Here is a 13,567-nt window from a genome sequence, read left to right as displayed (position 1 = left end):
GGCCTCCTTGGAGCCCCTCTTCACCAAAGGAGATAGGGGGCTGCCTAGCGAACAGGCTCTCAGAAGACATCAGCTTGACCAAGGTGCCCTGGATGTTATCACAGGAGGCATCTCAGAGCTGGGTCCAGGCATAACTGCCCCTGGGTTCGAGCGCCCAAAACCATTGGAGGGCGGCATGTACAACCGCGGCCTCAGCTGTAACCCCTTGGGACGCAGTGAGGTCCTCGCTGTACTGCTGTTGGAAAGCCTCTGAGCCGGCCCAAGCCCATATGCCCGCCAACGCCAGGGTCGCTGCCGGATCGATGGTGGTTGTCGGGTCCCCATTCCGCCCGGCTGTGGAACTGGTGATGGCACATCATGTGCTTGGTCGGCTGTGGAACTGGTGATGGCACATCATGTGCTTGGTCGCAGCTGTTGTGCAAACTTTTGCATAGGTGTGGCAGTGGAGCTGGCCACTTGGGACAGCACCTTGGTGGTCTTCTTCTTTGGTGGCGTCCTACCTCTCCTGGTACTTCTACATCCTCATCCCCACGGATAGGGCCATCTGTTGGTGAAAGAGAAAGTCTTCCACAAACAAGGTGCGGTGAGAGATCACTCACAGGAATGGCTCAAGCTTGGAGAAGAAGCGAGGAGGAAAGGAATGCTCAGTGTATTGATGGTAAGAAGATCTCTCCCTAGCCTGATGGCCATGGTCAATATTTATACTGTCATTCAGGGTGTAAGGGTATTAGCATGCCCGCACGAGGGTAGTGATACGAGCTGCTCCTATACAATCTAGACCTAAGGTCTATCTCAAAAAACATTGGCCATGCCCAAGTCAAAATATTAGCCGCCCTGACGACATCACCTAATAATGGTGGTCACTGTGGCAGTATGTGACCACAGGGCTAGGTCGGCTGCCGAATGCGTCGCTAGTCTTGTCTGGCGTGTCTGGGCGGCCACCACTTGCACCGGAATATCAGGGCGGCTACCACTTGACCGACATTAACTACCGATCACTTCGTGTTAGGCTGACTCCAGTCGGCGGGTCCCCCTCTTGCTAATCTTCATGGCGGAGGCCCGCTGCCTCCCCCATGCTCCAAGAGTTAGTGGCTTGAGGAGGCTTACAGGCTCCGGAGGCCGTGATCTTCATAGAGAGTCCGGAGCCCAAGGGCTCCAGAGGGGTCCTTGATGGCGACCCCCTTAACAGTGTCTGTAGGTTGGGGCATTTCCCCTAACAATTGCACTTTCCATATCTTGCTATAAATATTACCTACCAGCTGCTTTACAACAGTTTGAATTGTTTCAATTTGGAAGATTACAAGCTCTCTTCTGTCAATGGCTGGCTAAAGCTTTACACGGTTACAATGTAGTCACGGCATGTTATTTGGTGGTTAGAGAGTGCTCTCTCTCCACTTGCATTAGGATATGTTATTTCCTTGCACTTGCAGCACGACGCATGCCGTTTTTATCTACTTTCTATTTGCTTCGTGCCGTGCAACATCGCGATGTATGCCGAAGTGTTAATCTTCACGTGCACCTGAAGCTTAGCACATGTTTATTGATTACATGTTAATCACATTATGCCATCTAAAAAAAATCTAGCCCACCAGGGGTAATCGTTCCGGCTCACGCATGCATTCGCTTACTATTGTTGTATATACTAAGTCTGGAGTCAACCATTCATGTCTCAGATCCTTCCACCCGCTGTGTTTCAGCTATAGCAGTTGTTTAGTCAGGTCCGGTGTGCCGCATGCACTCGACTTGTTCCCTGATTGAAGGTTCCCGCATGTTTCTAATTGGAATCCTTGCTAAGGACTAGGGAATTTTGTTTCCTTGTCTTTCGATTAACATGCAACTCCTGGCGATGATTAACCTTGCTCAAAAATCTGCATGCCGCTAGCTCTTGTTTTCTACGCACACATTTGTGCTATGCTAGGTGGGTTTTTGCACTAACATATGTAGGCTTTTGCATGTGCCGCTCCAAAGGTCAGACTATCTCGAACAGCTACCTTAAATTTTCATCCTCAAAACACTATTACAGTATCCCCTATCACTATTACAGCATCCCTTATTTTCTACTGTAGCAGCACTGTAGCACTGGATAAAGGATATGTTGAAGATGAATTTTCAGTGCTACAGTAGACCGCAAAACACTGTAGCACGAGAAAAGTGAGATTTGAGGACTCTCTTGGAGATGACCTCATTCTATATTGTGGCCGATGGGCCACAAGGTGCATTCGCACAGACGCGAACCCTTACGGAACCATGGCCCCTGCCTCTGCGGACTTTGCCTTAGAGCGTGTTTGGATGGCCTGCCGAGCGCATGCATGCACCGGCGGATGCAGCATCGTGCGTATAAATTGACAGAGCGCGGTGTTTGGTTGCCGTGACGCCCGTGCTCCGGTTGCATCCGCTCGTGCGAGTATACGGCCGGATGCTGCATGCACCCATGCGACCAAATCAGCCGTAGCTCGCATCCTGGCTCGCCAGATGCAACGGTTTGACGCTGGGCCCACTCGTCAGCGACAGCGAACTTCCTCACGCAGCCTCAGATTCAGCCTACCAAACATAAACTCAAATTCTACCTGCATCCACTCATCCAACCAACCAAACACACTTCTTTTCCAGAATACGGATCCCCTCAGCCTGCTTCCACTCATCCAGGATATACGATGCAGCTCTACAAAACCTCATGCGGACAACCAAACACACCCTTAGTGATCCGCACTCGTGGCCTGCAACCCTCGCATGACGCCAAGCTGGAGCTTGGCTGGTCGTGGAGCTAAGGCCGGGCCCCGTTCGAGTTGGTCGGTAGTGGACGCCGTCGCACCACGGGGATCTTCACGGTATGGGGCCTTCGGGTCTACTATTTGTTGAGATCGGGTCCGGTGAGTACCCAACATGCATTTCTGTAAAAATATTTTCCTCTGTTTTCCATGGCTGCGAACAAATCGGAGTAGCGCCTAGGCCAAGGTATTTACTCTTCGCACACGTGCAATATGTATGCGCACTGTGCTATTTATTCTTAGCTTGTTACCAAAGTGGCTATTTTTTGCATGCTTGCATTGCATACGCGCCAAAGCACTTGCTCTTCTAAATATGCATATGGAACTTTCTGCATGAGTATTCATTACTTATATACAGATTTTATCCTTCTTCGTGAGAGTATTTCTTACTCAGACGTAATTTCTAACCCATCATTTAAGGGAATCTATTTCATCACATGCATTTACTAACCCTTCGCTTGAGGAACTTCACTCCTCATTTGCATATTTTTGCTTTATACATCAAAATAATTACTCTTTGCATGCTTGTGTTACATCCATGCATCAAAACACCTATTTTTTAACCTTCGTGTATACATATGCATGTTCTACCATCCTCATGGGGGAGTATTTCTAACTCATATGCAACTTCCTACCTTTCGCTTTAAGGGCTATACTAATCATGTGCAGGTCCCCAGCCTTCGCTTGAGGAAATTCATTCCTTGTAAGCACTCTTCGATGTGATGAAGCATTCTCTAATGTTCTGTTTTCTTATGCTGAAGAATATCTCCACGCATGCACTGAAGTACTTGCTCCTCACATACATGCTGAAGCGTCTCAATTCTGCATATATAAACTGCATCATTGCACCGAAGCAATTATTCCTCATACATCGCATTTACGTGCTGAAGTGTTTATTTTTTGCTCACTTGCATAAATGCATATTTCTCACATATATACGCTTCACATGTGTGAATATCATTATTGCTCATTTGTGACGAAGCGCATACTCTTCATATATATGCATAGCATCATCACTCGGGAATACATACGCTCCACACATTTTGCATTGCATAAGTGCATCGAGATATTTATTCTCCGCGTATGTTTATTTTTTCATACTCTCGCATAACATATGCATCGAAGCCTTTATTCTTCGCATAATTGCCGAAGTACTCATCTTCTTTGCGCTTGCATTACTTATGTGCATCGAAGCACTTGTTCTTTACACATGCAGGTATCTTACCCCCCGCATGAGGGAGTTTTTATTCCTCATACACAGGTTTTAGCCTTCGCATTAGAAAACTCTTATTGCCTATATGCAGGAATTTATAATCTTCGCAGGATTGGACTTATCCCTCATATACCGAAGGTTTTATCCTTCGCTACCACATTTATTCTGATGCTAAAATATTTACTCTTCGATTGCATCCTACATGCATCTATTTCACACATGCACAGAAGACAGGGGCTAAGAGCGGCTGCCCCTGCATCGAAGGCAATTCACACCTTCAGATTACAGAAGACGAGGACTAAGAGTGTCTGCCCTCGCTCCAAAGATCAATCTATTCTTCGGATCATAAACAAGATGGGAGCTAAGAGTGCCAGCCCTGCACCGAAGTCAAAACAGATCATCGGAAAAAAAAAGTCGAGGTGTTGCTCGTCCCCGCGAGAGGCAATGCACCCCGCAGAAAGAAAAAGTCGAAGTGTCAAATACTTGCACTTCCATGTATTGCATTACATAAATACATCAAAATGACTATTCTTCATATGCATCTATCGAAGTCTTTTACTTTCTGCACACATGAATTATATCAATGAGTTGAAGTGTTCATTCTTCGTGTGCATACGCGGAAGCATGCGTCGAATATTATGCTGAAATATTAAGCTAAGCTAGCACACAATACATGAGCACACCAAAGCCATTGTTCTTTATACATATATGCAGCAGTTTACTAGTACTCCAGAATATATGCTATGGCCTTAGTGTTCCGAAAGGTTACTGTATCTTTCATCTCCAAAAGGATGCGAAACATCAGAAACATGACAGCAGGTTACTGAGGATGACTGGGACAACTTTTTTGCCAGTCGGTGGCTGCGCTTGGCAGCTGGTCGATCGATGGGGGTAGTTGATCTCTTACAAGATCAATGCAATCATCACATCGACTAAAAGCATAATTCTTTCCTCTAGCCGTGGATTCGCCAGGGAGTAAGGCTCGATGTCGATGTCATCATACGAGCCAGTGAACATCTTGCTCAACTGGTTTGTCACTTCTTGGGGTGTTAGGTCTGAACAAACAAAGAATCAGCCTTGAAGACATGGTCGATAGAATCACAAAAGCTCAAGAGTCAACCTCCCAGATTGTCTCTAGTGCCGTCCTCGCTTCCCGAGTATTCCCAGGCTCTTCAGAGGGCTTGACCATCGACTTATGAAATCTTTGGCCACATGATAGCCGGTTAGGCCGCGATCCCTCAATTCGAGGATCTTCTCGGTTTAATAGGTGGTACGAGTGGAAGGCCATGGCATGACGGCCCAGACATCATAGACGAACGGCTGAAGGTTGCGATACGAAATTGAGAAATTGACAGTGTCAGGGCTGGTAAGGTAGAATCACCGGTTTTTCCAGTCTTTTTGCCAGGAGGTGATGAACGGGATCGGAATGTACTTGTTCTTCATCCTGTTGCAGAGCTAGAACCGGCATTACCTACCATGTCATTCTTCGTCACCCTTTTGAGTAGATAGAAGAATCAGAACAGATTCAGGCTGGGCCTAATGCCTAGATAAGCATCGCACAGATGTATGAACACGCTCAAGATCGTGATGGAGTTTGGATTCAAATGATGGAGTTGAATCCGGTAAAACTCGAGCACAGAAAGGAGAAACTTTGATGAGGAAAGTAGAGGCCACAGCAGAGGAAAGCTTCGAATACTACACTCTCATCGTCAGTTCGAGGAGAAGGCCGGACGGGCATTGAATAGCTCCTCGGCGGGGACCAACCCGACGGCCACCAGCTCCTCGATCTTCACCTCCTTCGAGGGGGACAACGAGCCGGCCAGAACTGAGGGACGCTATGGATCGAGACTGGAGATTGGGAATTTTTACTGTGGTGGCGCTAGCAACTGTGACTTGCAGTGGAGATTTCGAGAGTAAGATTGCTGTAGAAAGGGAAGATACTGCTACAGTCCCGGTCAAAGAGATAAATAGCCACGCTCCAAAAATTTTACAGCTGCAACCACTCTTGTCTCGATCGGTGAGAAAAGCGGAATGATAGTATCGTGTGAATCTTTGTATATATGTATTAAATGCGTTTATACTCAATGGTTTAAATTTTGAAAGTTTTTTCTGTTTTAACTCTACTCAGAGATAGGTATCGATACGTCGAGTTCTAAGACTTTTTCGAGTCTCGAGTGTGAGCAACGGCAGTGCGCTCAACCTAAATACGTTCCCACTCAACACTTGAAATTAGACTTTTCCTGCTCGATTCTTTTGACTACAAACTTGATCCACCTTATTCGACCAAGCCTAGACTTGGCGGTACTTGAATGGGCACTTGTGGAAGCCCTCTCTACTGAGCAGAGTTAGAAGGCTACTATTGAATATCTAACTATAGGGTATATACGCATAAGGAATACACCAGATACATATGGGGTACACCGTATACATACTTAATGACTCCATATATTGCGGACCCAAATCTACGGGACTTGATACACTCGGAGATCACAAAGATATATAATAGGAAGGTCTCGATCAGATTATCCGACTCGAGTACGACTAGTGTCAAGATCGGATTTAGCTGCCTTGCCTTGACCGACAAGATGAAGGACTCCCTATCGACTACGATTAGGACTAGACGGTGCTTCGGCCCCCATATAAGGCGGGGTCCCTGACCCTCGAAGGACAAGATCGGAACCATCAACACATACGCAACTCGATGTAAGCAACATTAAGCCTCTAGCAACCGGAGATACTCAGCAACTTTAACCCTAGATTAGTCTAGATCCAATCCACTCCATTGTAATATGGCTAGCCACATTGCTCGTACTCGAGACAATCAATATCCATTAGCATCCGCATATGACGTAGGGTATTACTCTAATCGGGGGCCCGAACCTGTATACATTGTGCCTTGTTTCCTGCTCGATCCCTGATCTCGAAGGTACCCCTGTCTGATTACAAATATGTTTTCACAAATTAACCTTCGACAAGAAGTTAAGGTGGCAAGGATCCAGGAATGTTCAGGACATGCTCGTGGTACCCTCGGTGCCATAGGGACTCATGCAAATGGGCGAGCACGGGTGAGAGAAATGTTGTCATGAGGGCCAAGAGGATGGACTCATGTCATGTGGGAAAAGAAGTACTTCCCTGCAGGGTGTAAATTCGAATTGCCACGCTCTCAGTTATGAGCATGCTTTTGTACATTAGACATCATTCGCAGAGTCACGTGTTAATTATGGTAGGTCATTGGAGTATGCTTCATGAGATGATATGTCATGTAATTGTCGCTTTAAGTTGGGAAAATAGTATAGTATAGGTGCTGTCCATTAGGTGTTTTTATCTTGATTATTAGGTCTAGTTGCTCGCAATTAATCAAGTTTACTCGCATTTATGCAATTGTTAACCTTGTGGCCTCATTCCTGCAACTAACCAAATGCATTATCCTTGGAGTCGGGACTAATATATATACCCACTATAAGTCTTACGAGTACCTTCATACTTATGGTGCTACACTTGAGTTTTTGCAGGTGATGAGATGAGGTGAGTGATGCTTGTTGTGCTCATCCCGGTGGAACCTTATGGGCAATGGTGTTGACGGCCTTGTTCTTTTCTTTTTGCAAGACTTCCGCTGTGTATTAGTTGTTCGAATACTAGAGATGAAACCTTTGTAGTAATTAGTGATTTACAATTTGGTTGAGGGTAAGCATCGCCATATGTTTACTCTCATGTAAGGTTCACAATGTGCACTTAAGAATCATAATCATGTAAATTGGATACTTGGAACTTGTTTAATTCCAATGAGAGCTTTTGAAAACTTGTTATGTCAAGCTCTCATGTTTTAGTCTCTTATTGTTATACTTAACTTGTACACTACCTATCACTTGTTTAAATTGAATGAGAGCAACTTGTTATGTCAAGTTCTCGTGTTTTTAATCTTCATGATGAATGAGAATTGTAATAATTAATCTTATTGCTCTCTTTATGTCTCGTGATGAGGTTGTGTTGTGAACGATATGCATGTTGATCTTAGGCATGTCTTGAGCTGCATATCGGGGAATGCCAGGATTGTTTTCATTTCAATTGGGTTTGTGCATGCGTGCTGCCATTTTAGTTGAGCGTTCACACGTCTCGCCCTTGGGTGAGCATATGTTGATGTTCAAGTGAGATGAGCAGCCGGCATTTCAATTAAACCGAGGGTAATTTGGATGGCTCCTCACAGCATGGTATCAAAGCAATGTTTAAAAGAGCGAACTTTCATTTTGTTTGTAATTTATAAATGTCAGCCACCTTAAGGTAACTAAACTAGTTAATCGACGTTATCTCATAGGCTATTATTTTATGAAACTATGCCCTATGTGTGTTGGTTCTATAAATTGACTGTGGCATGTTTAATCTAGCATGTATGGTTGTTATGTAGCTTGTTGTAGACATTTTATTCTTGCTTTGTGTCGCTCTAAATATATCAATGCTTTATGTATGTTGTTGACCATAATATTGCATTCTAGTTGGTTGTTGTTTATATGTTGATAAGTGATTATCATGGGGCTGTTTTGAGCCCAATATTGATGCTTATGATAGCTAGTATATGCTTGATTAATCATGTTCATGTGGCTGTCCCTAAGCATTTTCCATTGCACAATATTGCATTGACGCAATCGACAAAAAAGGTAACAAAGTAAGGGACGCATCTCGAATGCGGTCAAATTCGGGGGCTCACCCATTGCAAGGTTTAATTGAAATGGGGTGCCCTGTACGGCGATTGTACGGGGAGTGAATACATTAGAGATAACATATGAATATCTACCATGCGATGGTGGTCATGGTCATCTACCATACGATGGTGGTTATGGCGCGAAACCCTAATCCAAGGGGTTATATGTCAGGACCCCGAACCCGGGTTCTCCTGTGCCTTCTGTATCAGTCCCTGAATCAAGTAGCTGGTATGCACAGAATTCAATAGAATAATATCAAATACATACTTCGAATACAAATAAGTAAAATAAATACCTAAAAAGTGAAAAGATGATCTGGTGGACAAGAATCCATAGCAAACCAGCCAGGCAGAAGAGCCTACGGCACAGCGGAACGAAACGATGATGCAACCCAATGCCACAGGCAACATGGGTGCGGACGCGACCTTAGACTTCATCTCTTTGACTTCATCTGGGTTGAGGCTGATCTCCAACTCAACAATATTAAAGCAACAAGACTGAGTACGGAAGGTACTCAACAAGTCATATACTACTTTAAGGGGGGTTGATAGATGCATAATGGATATTTCGAGGATAAGGTTTTGCGGCATAGTTTTGAGCGTAAAGCAGATTTTATGCAAGTATCAAGTTATATTCTCCATAATTAACCTTTTGAAATAAATGTAACAAAGCTTTTAAAAACAACTGCAAACATCTTCTGTTGGTACTGAGTATCACCTCAAGTCCCCAACGTATTAGAAGGTAACCTGGTAACAAATCTGTCAAAACGGTTTTAAAAGTAACAATTGCAGGATCTTATGTTGGTACTGAGTATCACCTCAAGTCCCCAACGTATTAGAAGGTGACCTGGTAGCAAAGCTGTTGAAACAGTTTTAAAATCATTATCAAGGTAACAAGTTATATCTAGGGATTTTTGGTCCTGGGAGGGACTATACCTCACTCCGTAGTCCCTTTTATCACATCTGGTGTACCTCTAGTACCATACAGCTTCTGGCGGATTGAGCCAGGAACCTCATCACATGGACATCTAGTCCACACACTCACTCATCAAGACGCATGCACCTGGAGTCTATTCAAGTGTGACCATACCTTCGCACGTCCATGAACGTGGACACGGCTATTCGAATAGATTTACACTCCACGGAGATTGTACAACTTTAACCGTGTGATATGCTCAGCCTCCATCCGTAGCTAGCGGAGGAGTGAATCATACCAAGACTCTCCCAACACCTTTCCTGTCGGGCTTTTCCACGAAACACGCCAAGTCCCAGAGCTGCATGTTCCGAAGGCCAACATACCTTTTTAAGCCTAAGTCGGTCTCTGAAACCTCCAAACAGCAAGACAGATATACCCTTGGCTGCTCGTTGCTCTCAGCCTCCTGGTATGATTTCCAACTCAGTCCGGTGAAAGAAAAGTCAAGTCATACCCATACAGGACGTATGGTTGCACGGGGGTGGTTAAGCATGACAGCGCAAGACTCGATCCTTAAGCGGTCGGACTAGGCTTCTTAAAATAAAGCTCGCAGCATTTAAATTAAGTTCCAGAAAGTAAACATGTTAAAACACATATATTCAAACATATTCGAAGTCTAAAACAATAAACATATTTAAAACAAGGGTCCTATATGTGAAATGACATCCTTAGGGACCTAACTTTAATTTCTGAAAGACCTATACTAAAATTAACAAAAGACTGAGGGCCTTTCTATAAAATCCACTGAATCCAGCCTTCTCCAATTTTTTGATTTATTACATGGGCCTTGGCCCATATAGGACATGGGCTGGCTTGTAATCCGGCTCGGTCGTGCAGCTCAGGGCCTGGCTCGGGAAGCAGGCCGGCTCAGCTGCATGGGTGGACTGGCTCATGGACCAGCTCAGTAGCCCACCCAAGCCGCTCCCTCTCCTTCCCCTTTGGCCCATCCCGACTACTAGTCTGGCTCGGGTAACCTGCCGACTCGGCAGTATGAGGCGACGGCGGCGGCGCACCATGACGCGGGGAGGCACGATGGTGGGGCTTGACGAGGACGAGCATCAGAGGCCCATGTGGGGTCTGGCAACCTCGCCGGCTGGTACACCGGCCCAGAGGAGCGGTGCGATGGTGGCTCAGTCACCCATGGCGGCACGTGCGTCGCTAAGGCGACAGCGGCTTGCGACGACCATCGGCGGCTGTGCCGTTCACCCTCACGGAGAGCACATCTACTGCGGCCGACTGTTAGGTGGGGCGGTGCATCCGCGCGTGGAGGGGAGGCACGACGAGCTCAGACGACTGACGCACCATGGCAGCGATGACTTTGGAGCTCGGCCACCCTCCATGGTGGGCGGTGGCTGGAGGTGGTGGGACCACCACGGCGGGACATAACCAAAGGGAGGCATGGTGGCGGCCTCTACCACGGTGGAGGTCGGTCAGCCCTAAAGGTAGCAATCCGGCGCGATGGCGCCAGGACGCAGAATTAATTAAAACTTTTAATTTAAAACATGGTAACCATACCTGATTAGCGGAGCACTCTCATGCTGATAACATACTGTGAAATCATGTTACCACGCCAAATAATGAATTAAGGAAAAGCGTAAAGACAATATGTAGTTCAATGCCTCTCAACTTTATTGATTTCTGTGTGTACAACTTGATAACCTCTCCTCTTATTATATGGGGAATCAGAGAGACCCCTGATAAATTGATAAGCAATGTAGGAATGAACTTCCTACCCTATATGGACTTTATCTTGGGTGCACCTGCTTATAGGTCTAATGGTCCGTTTAGGTATAAGTGTCGACATAAGGCCTCAAGACCTATATCACAACACTTGTGATATTATACCTCTGTATTTTATTCTAAAAACCCTGCACTACTTGGCAAGCACATTCTTGCTTCACTCTTGTCTTTTTCTCGGTTACTCTCCAGATCGTTTACTTCCCCTGGGTATGATCGAAGCCTTGTTAAGACTGCTGCTATATTGTAATCCACACAAAAAAAAAAAACCTGTTACACTGTCATTTGCCAAGAAACCTTGTGCATGTATGACTTAGTAGGGAAAGACAGGGCCAGGAGGAGACAGCTGCTGGACATCCATGGGCCGGCTCCGCAAGCTGCTTACTACCAATCTACCACCCGGAACATTCCCGGTAAAGGTAGCACCAATTTTGTTCTGCTGCTCACGCAAGAACATAAATTGTTGCGTTTCTGCTTTCTAAGTTTCAGGGGTTGGTCGACTGCCAAGAAACCTCCGAAAAGTTGGTTCATTTTTAGTTAACTTATTACAATGGTCACTCATTTTCGTTGTCTTAGCAAATGTGCCGGTCTGCAAGTGCTTCCAAAAAATAAGGAAGATATTCAATGCACTCTCTTTTTTTTACGAAACACAGTACAGATGCAGACGCTCACATGCAGTCACACTCACCCCTATGAATATAGGCATGCACACCCTACCCATATGAACGCCTACGATAAACTGGACCGGTAGATCTTGAGATTGATGAAGTCACCACAAACACCTCACTGTCGCTCACATGCAGTCACACTCACCCCTATGAATATAGGCACGCACACCCTACCCCTATGAACGCCTACGAGAAACTGGGCCGGTAGATCTTAAGATTGATGAAGTCACCACAGACGTCTCACTGTCAACAGGCACATCGTCTACCACTGAAAGAATAATTAGCCGAAAATACGAGCACCTGTGTTGAGTCGGAGACTCGAACCCAGGTGGACAGGTTCCACCACAAGAAACCTAACCAACTGAGCTACGCTCGATTTAAGTAGAGTTTTGAATGGAAAACGGTATTTTTATTCCATTAGTTGAAGAATGCTAAGAAATGTTCCGCCTCTGTATTTTACAGTGTTTTGTTCAAAAGAAAAGGGATGCTTCTATTATGTAATATGCTGTCCTTCCTTTGATGTCCCACCTATGCCGAAGGTAGGACATTCAGGAATTCTCATGCCCTCTCAATGATTTGTTACACTTTGTATAAAAGTTGTACCTTCGGATTGTTCCTTTTTCTATTCAAAATTTGTAAAAGAAAAAGCTAAAGCATTTACATGTTGTGCATAAGTACCAAGGTGCAGGTTTATTAGGAAAAACCTTTTGTATATAATGCGATAATATGACCATTGATATTATTCCACATGTATAAAAACAAGAGCTTAATAGCATGAAACCATTACACATGAACAGTAAACAGAATAATAGAAATTCTGTAACAACTTTAACCGAAATCATGTGTAACATATGAACTCAACAGCAGAAAAATCTTTTGTGAAATTGCTCTCATAAAAGGTGTGACAATTGGCCTTAGGACCATTATGTTCTTGCTCCCTAATTGTCCTAACAAGTATTTCATCGATTGGGTAATATTTCTAAGATCTCAACTAGCAAAAATATAACCTGAACTGAATTCTCAAGATCTAAAGGCCTATCCTAGACAGTGCTACAGTTCAATATTAGAGAACACAAAATCGGCACAGTAGAAGTAAGATAGCTAGACAGAGACGAAATTGAACTATAAATTGCAAAATACGGTAACTGCAACTTGAATTAGCAATCCATCTAGAATCAGATATATGCAAAGTATACTCAGATCATACTTCCGCACTAATCCAAGACAAGGTTAACAGACAGCAAGCTATCAACCCAATTCAACAAGTGTATCACGGTGTGCAAGAACCAGAACAGGACCACACACCACTTAGCCTCCAGGTAGCACCAGATTCAACCAAACAATAAGAGAAACTACAGGTATATAGTAGTGTACTCAGTGAACATGCCCAATCTTATAATAATTACACATTATCATCGAGCACCTTGTGCTATCTAGAACATAGAAAGAGAGGAAACCGAAATACTCACAGTGAGATTCACTTAAACGCAAAATTAATCCAAGCAAGGCATG

This window comes from Phragmites australis, chromosome 21 (genome assembly GCF_958298935.1).
Source record: "Phragmites australis chromosome 21, lpPhrAust1.1, whole genome shotgun sequence".
In the NCBI taxonomy this organism is placed as follows: Eukaryota; Viridiplantae; Streptophyta; class Magnoliopsida; order Poales; family Poaceae; genus Phragmites; species Phragmites australis.
Note: the sequence above shows the minus strand (reverse complement) of the source record.